The 14716-nt window shown below is 46.0% G+C and overlaps 1 long non-coding RNA gene across 1 annotated transcript; it reads right to left on the reverse strand.

The window, feature by feature from the left end:
* Window positions 1-5195: 5195 nt before the first annotated feature.
* LOC117532615 lies at window positions 5196-5470 on the reverse strand. Its single transcript, XR_004566897.1, has 2 exons — window positions 5422-5470; window positions 5196-5330 (listed from the first exon to the last, which is right to left on the reverse strand). It is a non-coding gene; the product is annotated as an uncharacterized LOC117532615 (long non-coding RNA).
* Between the last annotated feature and the right edge of the window lie 9246 nt (window positions 5471-14716).

Below are 14716 nucleotides of genomic sequence, written 5' to 3' on the forward strand. Positions count from 1 at the left end.
GAGGGTTAGAGAGATTGACATTACTTTTTTTAAATATATGGTTACTATATTTCATGTTATTATGAAGTATTTGTAAGTTACAGTCAATACTGTATACAGGATTAGGGGGCACAGGAAGTGGTTAGGAGGCGGGACATTGATCCTATGCATACTAATGTGATTCATTTAAAAAATATTTTTGTAAAACCGGTAGGGGCAGCATATTCTTTTTCTAATTTTTTTAATTTTTTAATTTTATTTTGAAAACTGGAAGTGGGGGCGGGGCTTCCGCTGAAGGGAGCGGGGCGTATACCAGAAGTGGGCGGGGCTTATGGGGGCGGGGCTTCCGTTGGAAGGGGGCGGGGCTTATATGTGTGACCTGTCACTTTTCCATGCATACTAATGAGACGAACGTGGCATGTGTATAACTACTGACGCTGACCTGCACCCAGAACCGCTACTTCCTATACACAGCGGGGAAGAACGCGTCGAGGAACCTTGCCTCCGCCCTGAGGTTGGCATGGGCTGATGTGGGACTAAAAGGTCCAATTAACTTCACCGACCTCTGCACAGTCCACGCAGATAATGCGAAGAGGTTTCAGGACATAGGTAACCGCCAAAGAGTGAGTGATTTCATGTGTCACAACACTGCAACTGCAGACACATTTTATGCCAAGAATCCTTCTTTGAAGGAGGCTGCGGACATACGGCTGCTCTTCACAGAGTCACTGCAAGCAGCGGCGGCAGCAGCAGCAGCATCAGGGGGGAGTGAAGACAATTTGGGGGACGTTGACATCGACAGTGACAGTGACAGCTCTGGAGAGGAGCATAGCCCCACTCCCTACCAAGACTCCCCCGATGCCGAGACGTCAGATGAAGAATTCTACAGCAACTTCAACGCTTGAAGAGCGGCGAAGAGGGAACAGTCAATGGCCGAACACAGTCCCTCAGACATGGGTGAAGAGAGGGTGCCAGACTCTGCACCAACTTCACCCGATACGGACAATGTTGCCAGTGACCAACTTGTAAATATGCAATGTTTTGTTGTACTCAGTCCCCTTGTGATGGATGAGTGAATAATGTTATAATGTTATAAAGTGTCAATGTATATATTTCTGTAAATAAAGTTTGTTAAAATTACTTACTTTGTCCTCTTTTTTAAAACCCACTATGGGTATTTCCCCATTAAGATCCCCAGGGGCACGAGGTTCTGGTGGTGTGCATGAAGGGGTTTAGTCCGAGTGAGGAGTGCTCAAGTGTTGGAGGATGTGTAAGGCAGAGGAGGGTAAAAAAAAGTTAAAGTGTGAACCTCCAGCAGGGCAGGTGGTGCTGTGAAGAAGGCTGAATATGGATGCCGATGGGCGGACGATAAAGCACCGCAAACTCCACCACCTTTAAGTGTTACGAGGGCCATGAGAACATCCTCCACAGGAGGGTGGGTGGTGCTGCTGTGAATAAGGACGAATATGGATGCCGATTCAAATAGGGCTTTGCTTAGTGCTCGTAACACCAAAGCCAAATCCCACTCAGGCGCCAGTGCGCGTGATACCGGTCTGAGTCTTTGTACTCCTCGCAGAAAACGTTTCGTCAGGGGGTGACTGAACAACGTCCCTGCTCCGAAACCCACGTGACAAGATGATATGGCAGCCGCATATACCTTGATTGTATTGAAAGCCAAATTCCTGTCCAACAACAGCTGGAGGAATGACGGCACGTGAGGCAGGGGGAACGTAATGGGGTCCAGGCTTCTTTCTACACACCAACGCTGGAACGCCGCCCACTTGGCTGTGTAGGACGCTCTGTTAGACGCGGCCCTGGCTCCCTGAATGGTACGTATAACATCTTGAGAGAGACCCAACCCCTCTAAGTGTTCCCGTTCAGGAGCCATGCCCATAAGTGCTGGCCTATCACTGGGTGACTGGTGATCGCTCCCTCCACCTGCGAGAGAGCGTCCCCGCGCCACACAATTTCCCACGGCCTGCTTGATAGCGTACGCTGTAGGCATGGAAACCAGGAAGCGCCCGTGTGCTCCGGGGCAATTAGGATCACAGACAGCCGCTCCTCCTGCACTCGGTCCAGGAACCGGGGGATCAGCGGAACTGGTGGGAAAGCGTACAACAGTCCCCTGGGCCATGGACGATGTGCGAATGCGTGGTGGTCCCGCGCTGACAGGGAGAACCAGAGGGCGCATTGCACGTTCCTGCCCGTCATGGGTTTGTGCTTCACTGAGGATCTTTGTCATTCTCTGTGACAGGGAGGCAAACTGCAGTTATTACACTTTGCATTTTGAAATATGTGTAACTCTGTTCATATAATACCCACACTGCTCAAACTTTGTTACTTTTCCTAAAATTGGTATATTTATTTATTTATTTTGGGGCGTGGGGAATGAAGAGAAAAAAATATATGAGCATGTTATGAGCACGGGATTTTGACCCCTCATATAAACATATGCATAATGCTATACTTTGCGGCCACACGCCGTTGCCAAGCAACGCTTATTGTTTAGGTCCTTTGATAAGCAGGCAGTCAAATAATTAACTAGAACTAGCTAGATCTGATAGATTTGGACATAAACGCGAGTGAAGTATAACCAGACACGAGAGAGATCAGAGATCAGATCAGCTGCTGCTGACGGAGAACACGCAGCACTGTATGATCACAGCTCCGCCGCTGTGACGGACCGTTGAGCGGACCAAAATACACTAAGAGTAAGACCTAACACACTTAGCTAGTTAATCTACTCTGGAACAAGCTAAACTAGTTATAAATATATTTATATATAATATATTTACCTCCATGGGCCCTTATTTCGGAAGAATTATGTATTGAAGTCAATGTCGAGAGAAAGATTATCTTTCGTTCCCGTTTTAATTGTGCCATGAATTACATATGATTGTCAATTGAAAAGATAATGTTGCCGTAAAACTGAAGTAACACTTTTCTTTGTTTCATGTGCAGATAGCATGAAGCAGAAAACATCGCTGATGCTAATGTAGAGTTAGCATGTCTCCCTCGGGGGCATCCGGGCTTAAACGGTGTATTATAGAATGATCACACTGGTGTGTGACAGTACTCTTCAAAGGGTTCACGAAATATGACTACTACTCTTACTGTTTAACATCACTTACGCGACTCTGGGATTTGTAGTCTTTCTAGTTGTGTATTTTTCATAGTCTTATATTTCAACAGTTTTTCGACAAACTGTTACTTCTTTGACATTGACAAACATCATATGTGTAATTCATGGCACAATTCAACCGGGATCGAAAGATACGTTTTCTCTCGCCATTGACTTCAATACATAATTCTTCCGAAATAAGGTCCCATGTGTTCCACGGGAAAGGGAGGGACTTCGCCTCTCTATGTACCCAGAGGTGAGTCCGCTTGGACTTACTTTTTCTAAACCTCTCTAAAAAGGTCAAATTTCGCTTGTTTTGCATCAATCTTGATATAGGGTACTTATATGTTATAGTTTGGATTCCTAAAGGCTTTTGGCTACTATCCCATCATTCAAGGGTGGTTTTCACTATAAGTAATGTTTGTTTTTTTTAGACGGAAACGCTGGGTTACGTATTGTAACCCTTGTTATATTAACATAGGCGGAGCCCTCTACTGGACTCTATGGGTACTACCCTCTATGCAAGTATTCACCTACTGAGATTTCTATAGACGTAGCCGGCCTTGGGGCGGGCCTATCTGAAGGCGCGCGCATCTCACCGTATAAAAGGAGGCCTCGCCTCCTGACTATCATCCTACACCTCTCTTCAGCGAGCGATATAGGACAGACAGTGCCCTGAGTAGAGGGCTCCGCCTGTGTTAATATAACAAGGGTTACAATACGTAACCCAGCGTTATATCTCTCACAGGCTCCGCCCTCTACTGGACTCTATGGGTACAGTGGGTGGAGCCCTGATGTATACGGGCACTGTCGTCCAACAACATCATTCCACCCTACTGCCCCTGACCAGCATTTGTGGTCAGCAGCTGCTGCTCCACATTCTCCTTTAACCCGGTTGTGACTGTGGAGAAGTCTGGGCTGCGGCTGACAGAGCACACTCTGCTGCGCTTACCTCGCAGAAAGTGCGCTCACAAAACAGCGAATGGGGAATTTGTACGGTTAACATTGTGTGTAAGTGTAGCATTTGTGGAAACAAAAGACACTTAGATTTGGAGATCAACCTCATTCTTATCAGAAAACGTAGTGATCTGTGCATTATACAGGGAGGAGGCGGGATTCGCCCTCTCGTCCCGGGCGGAGAGATTTTCTCCCCCCGCCAGTCAGATCCGTGAAGCCCGTGTGCCGGCACGCCGGTTCCACGGGGTGGTGGAGGGCACCGCGCGCACGGGATCTCGCGCTGCGCTCCCTCGTCTGCAGGAAAGCCTGTGGAGGAGGAGCGCGCGCTGCGGTGACTCTTCTCTCTACTGAGATCTTTGAACGCACCGCGGCCCGCCTTGGGGGGAGGGGGGCCGCGCGCGCCGTCACAATGCCGTCTCTTTGAAATGGACATTATGGGGAAAAGTGGAATTGTGGAGAGAGATGACTCTTACTCTGGGATAAATGCAATCATTTTTACTGAATGCATTTTTCCCACACACATCACTCTAGAACTAGAGTTTACAAACGTAAACCACCGTTCTCCTGCGGAGGTCCCTGAACGCACCAGGGCCGCACGCCCACGAATTAACGCTGTATTTCCCATTCAACGGTGAAATGCATTAATCGGAGCTATTATACTAGGCAAGGTGTGTTTTCTGACAATAACATTGTTAGAACATTATGCCCTACTATAATTAAAACGTTTTCAGCAGAAGCTTTTATTTTGGTTCCCAGAATGTTCTTCTGAAAGGTAAGATAACGTTCTCTAAAAACATTCTTAAAATGTTTTTGATAACATTGTTAGAACATTATGCCCTACTGTTCTTAAAACATTTTCAGCTGCAAGTTAGATTTTTTATGTTGCCAGAATGTTATTATTTTAGCGAAGGATAACATGGTTTGTTAAAAAAAGTATGCAAATGTTCTGTGATAACAATTTACTAAAATATGTTTACATTATTAGAACATAAAGACATAATATTCCTGTAATTGTTCAACTCAAAATTCCTGGGTAAGTGGACTGACCACTGTGGTCATCAGGATGATTTTGATAGTTTACTTAACTATTGGAATTTGACTATTAACACATGTAAAAGGTTGACTCGGAATCAGCTGGTGAAAGTAACATTTGTTTATTAGAAAAGGGGAGCTGGGAGTGGAGGTTGGTTATGGCGGCAGTGGGAAACAGTTGTTCCAGGGTGGGTAGAGAGACCTGGCTGGTCTTGGGAGTGTGGAAGGCCTTGGATTCCTCCTGGGAGAGACACAAAAATTAGTGTGAGGCAAAAGCAGGCAAAGTTGTCAAAGAATATGCTGGTAAAAAGGTAGAGCGGCACGCAACAAACCGTTCACGGCAACAATCCGGCAGGGAATGAGTGCAGGCTGCAGGCTTTCATGGTGTGGCTGATGAGCAGGTTGCAGGTGTGGTTGATTGCTCCCAGCCGTGTAGAGCAGACCAGCAGGCAGGTGGTGGGGGGGGGGTGCACTAACAGGGGTTTCAGGGACGGGCAGTGATAGTCGGTCCATTCTTCTATATGTCTGTCTTTGGTTTTCTAAGTGTTATTCGATCCATATGACCATAGAGCAGTGTTTCTCAAACTTTTTCATACCAAGGACCACTTAACCAATAAAAAAACCCTCGCAGACCATCTAACTCCACAAATATCCAAAAACACATCGTCTTTCTAGAACAGATTACAAATCACCTGGAAATTGTACAAACAGGTGGCAACATGTGTGACGAAGGTGCATGTTGCGCTGGGCTATATTTTGCAATCGAAAGTGAAACGTAAGCTCACTTCATTGCAGAGATATTCCCGCGAGAGTGCGGAAAACTTACATTTATTTATTTATTTCAAATGTGAAATGTTACCAATATACTCACGGACCACTCGGGGGCGCTCACGGACCACACTTTGAGAAGCACTGCTAGAGTTTATATGTGCATAAACAACAAAAACACTTGGGGTATAATGTTCGAACAATGTTATCACCAAACATTTTAAGAATGTTTTTAGAGAACGTTATCCTACCTTTCAAAAGTACATTCTAGGAACCAAAATAAAACTTCTCAATGAAACCATTCCTCGAACAATGAAGGGTAACATTCTCAGAATGAACCAACGATGTCTAGCTGGGAACTCAGACATGCCTACGCAAACGTGTAATATCATGAATTAGGTGCTTGTTTTTTTCTAAAAACGAAAATGTGGTGACATCAGATTTCTTTTAAACATCCTTTTCAAACAAATGCAGCAAGTTTGTTAAACAAAAAAAAAACTATCCAAACGTTGCTTTCAAAATGTTCTTCTTTGGTTATCATGTAACATTGAGGGAATGTTTTATAAAGAACATCTTTAATGTGTTACCCAACAACGTCCAAAACACATCCTTAGAATGTTGCAGGCAAAACGTTCCACCTTTGCTGACTTATCACATTAAAGTAGTGGTTCTCAAAGTGGGGGACGAGAGACCAGGAGGAAAAATGGTTATTAAAAATGGTTATTAAAAAAAAAAAAAAAGATTAAAAAAACAAACAAACATATTTTGAACAATTATTGATTCGAAAATAATATGATACAGTACTATTACGTCTGGGTCTCTGTGTTTCATTAAAGCTTGGCTCTGTGGAACGAGCCATTTTGTGTGAGAGAGAGAGAGAGAGAGAGAGATTTTTTTTGATTTTTAAAAAAACACTTTTATTAAGAATTTCAACAATCAAACTAAATAATTCACTTATTCACATTGAGAGATACAAATTCCCTTTTTTTCTTTCCTTACACAAAGACAGAGTTAAAAGTGAGCTCCTCCCCCACCACAGAGCACACAGCTGTAGTGAAACACCACCGGGTTAAAAACTCTTCCATGTTTCTCATCAGACAGTGAAATCTAAAATCTACGCTCACTCGTGTCTTTACCAAAGATAAAAACATTTGATTGAGTTGCTGACCGGCTGTACTGTTTATTTTGTTTTTCCTGCTTTTGTAGATCGATATTTTTGCCTGCCCCACAATAAAATTCAACATTTCCCACTTCCCTGCATTCTGCTTCTTGTAGCCAGCACCACAAATAAAAGCAGTCTCTGTAAAAACCTCCCCACAGTCTAAAAACACAGTTTTTAAAACATTAAAAAGAGGCTTCAGCCTGTGGCAGTCCAGGTAGCAGTGAGTGATCGTCTCTCTGTGAGTGCAGAACGGACACTCGGAGGACACGGTGGGGTTTATCTTCGACACAAAGGCGTTAACGCCCAGGGCCCCGTGGAGGATCCTCCACTGCAGGTCTCCTGACCGCTTGTTCAGTGGAGGTTTGTAGAATAGCCTCCATACTGGTTCACAGGCCCCCGGGACGTTAAGCCTCTGTTTCCACACCGTGTCTCTCCTCTCGCTTAGCTTCCGTTTGTTCAGAGCCAGAGTGCAGAGTCTATAAAAACCTTTCCCATTAAGCATTTGGAAGTCTGCATGCAGTCTGTGTCTGAGTCCATCCTGGTCTGCTAAAAACCCAATGTCTGGAAAAGGGTCCCCTTCGTCAGGGGTTTCCTTCCTGTTGGAATACTCCCGCAGCATCTCCATCTCATCATCAGATAGCCTTTGAATCCACTCGTTCAGGATGGTTCTGGTGTGGCGGGCCGACTTCAGGCCTAGCAGAGAGGCCACGGCCTCGGTGTTGTGGAGTCCAGGACCTGCAGCATCCACGATGTTCCTCAGCCTCACGACCCCAATGGACTGAAGCCTCTCAGTGAGTGCAGGTCTGCTGCCGTCCTGGACGTCCAGCCGGGCCCCCCACACCAGAGGCTCTTCCAGGAGCCAGAACAGAGATGCTGTGGGACCCACTCTGGCCCATTTAAAACGTGTCCATACTTTAAAAAGTCCTTTGTAAAACGCAGGCAAAACACACACACGAGTAAAATCACAATTTGTTAAAAATAATGACGCATCCAAACCCAGGCCTGCTACCCCCCTTAAAATGGTGCTGACTACCGGCCCCCAGACGACATCATCGCTTCCTGTCAGGTATCTTTGTAAAAACTGTAGTTTAAAAGCAGCTGCTCGACTCTCCAGGTGCACCAACCTTTGCCCCCCTTCTTCCTTTGGCAGGTACAGCGTGCACTGAGGAACCCAGTGCAACTTATCCCAAAATAAATTTAAAATAATGCCTTGCAGCTTTTTTAAAAGACCAGCAGGGGGCTCCACACACTTTAGCTTATGCCAGAGGCTGGATGCTACCAGGTTGTTGATGACCAGCACCCTGCCTCTGTAGGACATGTGGGGAAGCAACCAGCGCCACTTGTTGAGTTTCCCCTCCACCTTTTCTAAAACTCCTTCCCAGTTCTTCTCCAGTGTGACCTCATCTCCAAGATGGACCCCCAGATATTTTAGACCAACCCTCTTCCATGTCAACCCACCTGGGAGTTGAGGGAGGCCACCAGTCCACTCCCCCACTGCTAGGGCCTCACTCTTAGCCCAGTTGACCTTTGCAGAGGAGATCTTTTGGAAAGTGTCCACTACCTGCCCTAGCTTTAAAACATCCTGTTGATTTTTTATAAAAACAATGATGTCGTCTGCATAGGCCGATAAAATAAAACGTGTATTAAAACCAGGTAAAACCAGGCCCTCGTTAAAAGTACGGATATTGTGTAGCATGGGTTCTACTGCCAGTGTGTACAACATGCCTGACATCGAACAGCCTTGTCTTATCCCCCTGGTCACATTAAAGGGTCTAGACAGACCGCCATTTATCTTAAGCACACTCTCAATGTTCACATACATCACCTTTATCTTGGCGATAAAGCCCGGGCTGAGGCCGAACCTCTCCAGCACCTTCCACAGGTAACGGTGCTCAACCCGGTCGAAAGCCTTTTCCTGGTCCAATGAAACCAGACCAGTGTCGAAACCCAAAGAACCAGAGACTTCCAAAATATCTCGAATTAGTGACACATTGTCAACAATTGACCTGCCGGGCACACAGTAGGTCTGGGTCCGGTCTACCACCTGGTCCATCACCTTCCTCAGCCTGGAGGACAGGGCCCTGGACAGCAGCTTGTAGTCGGTGCACAGCAGAGAGATGGGCCTCCAGTTCTTTATTTCCTGTAAGTCGCCTTTTTTCGGAAGGAGTGTTAAAACGGCTCTTCTGCAGCTCAGAGGGAGGAAAGAGTCATTAAAACTTTCATTAAAAAGGTCCATTAGATCCTCTTTTAAAAAGTCCCAAAATGTCTTGTAGAACTCTGGGGGGAGGCCATCTATTCCAGGGGCCTTCCCCCCCTGCATGCTCTTGAGTGCTGCACACAGTTCCTCCTCAGTCAGGGGCCCGTCCAGCTCTTTGTTCGTCTCCTCAGAGACTGTTGGTAGGCCCCTGCAGAACAGATTAAACCCTCCATCATCTTCATTGTACTCACTGGTGAAGAGGTCGCAGTAGAAGTCCACCGCTCTCTGCCGGATCTGGCTGTTCTCTGTCAGCTGCTATCCTCCTGCTGACCTCAGAGCGTGGATCAGCCTGCCCTGCCCGTTCTTCTTCTCCAGACTGAAGAAGTACTTTGTGGGTGAATCCATCATGGAAGCGCTCTGGAATCGGGACCGGACCAGCGCCCCCTGTGCTCTAGAACCCAGCAGGTCTGCCAAAATGGCTTTTTTAGATTTGAGGTCTTCAATACAACCTGGATTTCCTGTGGACTCTGCAAAGCTCTGCAGTTCCACTATTTCCGTCTCCAGATCTCTCATAGACTTGGTGATGTCACGAGAAACATTGAGAGTGTACTGAAGACAAAGCTGCTTGATGTCGGCTTTCCCACAATCCCACCACTGCTTCAAAGAGTTAAAATCCCCCTTCCTTTCTCTAAAACCTTTCCAAAAATAAATAAAAACCTCTCTAAAATGTGTATCTAAAAGCAGAGCAGTGTTAAAATGCCAATATGCAGATTTGCTTTGTATGTTGGCAATAAAAACATCGCACAACACAAGTGAGTGGTCAGAGAACCCAACAGGCAATATAGCACACTTTTTAAAAACATTCAAATGGTGCTTAAAACAATAAAACCTGTCCAGCCTAGCCATTGATAAAAGGTTCTCCCTCGTGTGGACCCATGTGTGCTGTCTGTGATGTGTGTGATGCTCTCTCCAGATGTCTGATAGACTATGTGTTGCTATTAACTTTGTCATGGCTCTTTTGGATGCAGCATGAGGTTCCCTAGGTTCCTATCTAGCTCGTCATCCTGTGTGCAGTTAAAATCTCCCCCTAAAAATAAAAACTCTTCTGGTTCACACTCACTTAAAACAGCGCTGAGCTCGTTTAAAAACTGAACTCTGGCAGGACCTGAATTAGGAGCGTATACGTTGATAAAAACCAGATTAAAAAGCTCGTAGTTGGCTCTCACCACCAGCAGTCTGCCCTTTATTCTTTCTTCCACTGTGTGGGACTTGGGGATAAAACCTTTAGCAAACAGGACTGCCACTCCTGCACTGGTGCTGCTAAGAGCACTTAAGACCACCTCCCCATCCCACTCCCTCCTCCAGTCCATCCCGTTTAAAGTGTCGCTGTGCGTTTCTTGTAGCATTGCTACATTTACTTTTTTTAATTTTAAAAGCTCATAAATACAAGCCCTCTTCCCCACATCCCTAGCTCCATTGACATTTAAAGTGCACACTTTAAAATCACTCATTAAAAAGGATGTGAGGAGAGACACACCACTTAAGAACAACAAGTATGTTAAAACCAGCATCCTAACTGCCGTGCATGACCTTTTCTTCTTCATTTAAAATCTCTCGCTGTAACTTCCCTTTCAGGACCTTCAAGCGATAAGACTCCTGCTCAGTAAAAAGATGCATCTGAGCTTTCACTGACTGTAAGAACAAGCTCTTGTCAGTAAAAAACTCTTCTATTTTTACTCCTCTTTTGTTTTTTGTTTCTTTAAGAAAAGCTTTGATTTGCTGCACTTTAAAAAACTGACTTTTAATTTGTGAGACGGTGAGAGGCTGGTTGTCCTCAGCAGAGTCCTCTTCCTCCTCATCTTCATCTTCTTCAACCTCCTCATCCTCCTCCATCAATTCTTCCTCACTTTCTTCCTCCTCTGCCTCCTTCACCTCCTCCACCGTTTCCTCCTCTCTCTCTCCCTCCTCACTCACTCAGCAGGAGTCTCTTTTGGATTTGTTTCCTGTTTTTTATTTTTTCCTTCCTCCTCCTGTTTTGTATTTTTTTCCTGTTTTCTATTTTTTTCCTCCTCCGCCTGTTTTCTATTTTTTTCCTCCTCTGCCTGCTTTTTATTTTTTTCCGGACACGCTCTGGCCAGGTGCCCCTCCTCCCCGCATTCGAAGCACTTGACAGGCCCCGAGTTTACAAACATTACATAATTAAAATCATCCAACTTTAAACTTAACACCAGATTAAGTTCCTCGTCTCTCTTATTGAGGATCATGAGGACACTTCTCCTGTGAGACACAACGTGCTTTAGTAGTGGAGATCTGCAGCCCGAGGACAGCTTCCTGATGGAGGACACTATCTTGCCGTATTTAGACAGCTCTCTCACCAAGAAGTCATCCCGTATGAACGGCGGGATATTTGAAATCATAACCCTTGTAGCAGGGGTGGTTAGTGGAGACACGGAAATGAAAGTTTCATTCACAACGATCCCGGTCTCCACCACCTTATTCGCTTTCCCTTCCGTGTCCACAAATATCACCACCCCGCCGTTCATCCAAGCCGCAGATCTGATGCTGCCGTGCCCCACTAATGCCCCCACAGCCAGGCTGCACTCCTCCACCGAGCACGGTGTCATCGGAGAAATTTTAAAACCATGTTTGCGACTCAGCCTGGCATAATCCATGCCGCAACTGCGTCACACACACAGACACACATCCATAAAGAAATAGTAAATCTGTTTACAGTTCTGTGTTGAGAGATGTATCCATAGATCTCTTCATTTTGCTCTCAAAGTGCACCAGATTGATGCTTTTAACTTCAATATTTAAAAATCTTCCCGGGGGAGCATGCCCCCGGACCCCCCTATGTGAGGTCCACACACCACCTATAAAAAATAGCACTTGACCCCTGCGTACATTATGTATATGCGTGGGGAGTGTTGCAGTAGAACATTCCACTGTAGCGCTGGTACATTAATGGGAAACCCTAAATGTTTGAGCACCCTCTATGAAACGTCAAGCTACCCCACAGCACCCCCAACATAAATCTCTGGCGCCGCCACTGAGCCTGACTATTTGTGTTGGGGGGGCCCGACTTTTTTTTTTCTCCAAAGGGGCGGCCTGACAGAAAAAGTTTGACCTCAGGCCTCAATAACATTCTGAAAACATTTTCAGAATGTTGCATTGAAAATATCCTTCATTTGTTATCATGTAACATTGAGGGAACGTTTTATAAAGAACATCTTTAATGTGTTACCCAACAACGTCCAAAATACATCCTTAGAATGTTGCAGACAAAACGTTCCACCTTTGTTAACATATCACATTAAAGGAACGTTTTATAAATAAACTTTGTCATCTCAGGCCTCAATAACATCCTCAAAACATCCTCTGAATGTTGCAGTTAAAACGTTATGTCTTAGTTAACCTTAAACCTTATAGGAACATCCTAAAAAGGTTATTTGAACATCAGATTAAAACGTTTCTTTAAAACCTTATTAGAGCCAATAGGTAACGTTAGCCAAAGTTGTGAGAACGTTCCCCGCTAGCTGGGGTGCCTTTACCTCACTGAGCTGAGGTTATCAGAGCCGCTCAGTCTTTCAGGAGAGAGCTCTCTAAAGCTCTCCCCCCGCGGCCGCTTACACAGTAAATTCCAATGTTAATAAAAGCACACAGAAGCTGTATACGTTTTTACACAAATACAAAATGAAAACCTATAATTGCACACTAAAACCATTATTTAAAAAAAAGAACAATTTCACATAAACCTCTGGTTTTTACTGGGGCTGGGGCAGTTCAACTTGATTTGGGGGGGGGGGGGGGTGCGCCATAGTTTATGGGCGCTGTACGCAATATAGTCGTAGTTCTGCTAGTATAAGATAATAAGATGTACTTTGTTGATCCAAAATCGGGAAATTGTGTTGTTATGAAATGTCTAACTTTTCAATTTTCAGCGCCCCCGGTGGGTTGATGACGCCCTTAGCATTCGCCTATACTGCCTATGCCAAGGGCCGGCCCTGCACACGCCCACCTGCTGGCTCCCTATACTGGGGTTTACAGCAGGGGGCGGGGAGTGTAGGACAGTGTTTCTTCCTCTGGGGATGGGCAAGAAGCAGCCACGCTGCGATTACTCCTTATCCCGTGAGTAAGGAGATCGATCCATGGAGCCCTTCCGTAGACACGGGGGCTCCCAGGAGATCAACACAGTCCTCTTTGGAAAGTGCCACGCGACGTGATATCCCAGGGACATCACACGGCAGGCAGCGGCGGCGGCCTTTGATGAAGTAGGGTCGACCCTATATCATGTGAAGCCACCGAGCACCGGTCCCCGGGGGAGCCGGGCCTGGGGCAAGGCCTGTGGACCAAGCTACTTATTCGGCCTTGCGGCCCAATAATCGCTCTGACCTGGTGAGGTGGGGGCATCTCTAGCAATGAGCGAGTAGCCCACACCCCGCCGCCATGATCATCATCCAGGGAGAGTACAGCCCTGGCCGGTGGACTTCCATGGACGCCGGACCCGGAAGGAATGGCGAACGTGAATGGCACCGCCTCGGCCATATCCTGGTCCCCCAAACACTCGAAGCAAAGGTGGTGGGGATCGGCGCCCGCTACTTAAGCCAGGGCACGAAGGACAGGCCCTCTAGCAGTGGCGACTCCCTGGAGGTATGATAACTCTTTCTTCTTCTTTCAAACATCTTATCTCTGCTTCAGATGTTGCCCGCTCGCTGAAGAGAAAGGGATGATATTCAGGAGGCGAGGCCTCCTTTAAAATGGTGCAATGATATACAAATGAGATTCTGCTTGGAGGCGCTCTTCCCATTCTCTTGTTGCCTGGTCAGATTTGGGTCAATATTCTAGCGCGCAAAACAAGCTACTCACGAGCGGAAAATGTGCTTTTACACGCGCATGAAATGACCCTCGCGCACAGATTAAACCCCCGCGAGCGAGACAGCCCTTTTGCTCGCTCGCGGGAGTGTCAGCCTCACTCGCTCGGAGTCTGTCTGCGTGAGCCTCAAAAGTTTGACACTTTGTGGCGGAGCCGCTGGACTTTGATTGACAGCTGCCAGAAATCCCGGAGTTGCCAGGTTTGATAAATGCATGAACTACCAAGAGCCGAGGAGTGACAGCAGCAAGATCAGTTGGATGAGATTGAATGGTGAAGTTGTCCATAAAAAAACTTATATTCGTAAAGTGTACACAAAAAGTAAAAAAAAACCGTATATTATTAATATATATATAATTCTGATGTCTGTGGTCAAACGTTATTTCAGCATCAATAAATGAGTGTTAATCCCTGTGTGTTTAGTGTAGAACATCACATGTCATCTCACCTTCAATTCACGGTTTTCAAAACGTTAGCCACATGCAAATGCTAACCGGAAATGAAGAATTTGTTAAGGGAGGGAAGAGAACCGCTACCCGGGAAACAGGATGCAACTCGTCATCTGTGAAGCTCCGCCCACGTTGAGCTCCCGCCCACATTGAGCTCATTGAGGCATTGCGCACTGCATTG

Source organism: Gymnodraco acuticeps, unplaced genomic scaffold, assembly GCF_902827175.1.
Source record: "Gymnodraco acuticeps unplaced genomic scaffold, fGymAcu1.1, whole genome shotgun sequence".
In the NCBI taxonomy this organism is placed as follows: domain Eukaryota; kingdom Metazoa; phylum Chordata; class Actinopteri; order Perciformes; family Bathydraconidae; genus Gymnodraco; species Gymnodraco acuticeps.